Raw genomic sequence first — 1,016 nt, 5'->3', positions numbered from 1 at the left:
CACCCCCTGCTGGGGATGTGCCCGCAACCAAGGTACATGCCCTTAACCAGAATCGAACCTGGGACCCTTCAGTCCGCAGGCCGATGCTCTATCCACTGAGCCAAACCGGTTAGGGCTCCATAGGATGTTTTAAGCTGCAAAATGGCAAATGACTAAGTCAGTTATAAAGCATTTTTAGCATAATAAATGCCAATTTACAATAACTGTCAATAGACTTCTATGCAGAAGCCTAAAAGTTGCTACAGTAGCGGTCAGAACTAACATGATTCTCCCATAGGCTCAGGCTCTGTTTGTTAAATACTGCCATAAATCCAGAAAAGAAACCTTGCAAATCCTCCCAAAGCTGCATAATTTCCCAAATGAGTTTCCTCTGGTTGAGGAGCCTGTTCATTCCTTCAGTCCTTTTTCAGTCGTTTCGTTTTTGCAATGTTTTCTTGGCGTTTTTGTGTTTTCTTTTGCTCCTTTCCCCTGGCCTCAGTCATCTTGGCCAGCTTCCAAGACAGGACAGCGCTTGCTAGAAACAGTGGCGTAAGGGCCGAAATAACTGTTGTAAGGAAGCCATCTGGGTCCTTTGCAGCCCATCCACAGCGTGCTCAGCCCAAGCCTTTGTGTCAAGCATCTTCGTAGCGGTGATAGGAAAAGGACTTATGCTGGAGCTGTGACCTCTAAGTTGTCCTGGATTCGTGAGTCAATTACACTCTCAGATGGGTGACCCCTGGTTGGTTGTCTTCTTTAGCTCTGCTACACACTTCGAGAGAAGGTTTAAATGCTATATGCTCCCGTGAGCCCCCCACACTTTCAGGAATAGATGTTACCCTCTTTGCTTGCGTTCGGGGTTCACCACGCTGGGTCTCCGGCCCGCGCTGTGCCCGACGCTGCCGCTGCCGGCACTCCACCGCCTCCGCACTTCCACCTCTTCTTTGGGGTTCCCCTCGCGTTCTCCCTCGTTCCCCCACCCGGTCCCCGGGGCCCCCATTCACCGACCCTCTAGGCCTAGGCTAGTGCGGGCCCAGCGG

At 51.3% G+C, this 1,016-nt stretch overlaps 1 pseudogene; it reads right to left on the bottom strand.

The window, feature by feature from the left end:
* Window positions 1-395: 395 nt before the first annotated feature.
* On the bottom strand, window positions 396-619 carry LOC102255054 (annotated as a pseudogene).
* Between the last annotated feature and the right edge of the window lie 397 nt (window positions 620-1,016).

The sequence above is a fragment of the Myotis brandtii genome, unplaced genomic scaffold (assembly GCF_000412655.1).
Source record: "Myotis brandtii unplaced genomic scaffold, ASM41265v1 scaffold174, whole genome shotgun sequence".
Lineage (NCBI taxonomy): Eukaryota > Metazoa > Chordata > Mammalia > Chiroptera > Vespertilionidae > Myotis > Myotis brandtii.
This window is presented reverse-complemented; position numbering and strand designations above follow the sequence as displayed.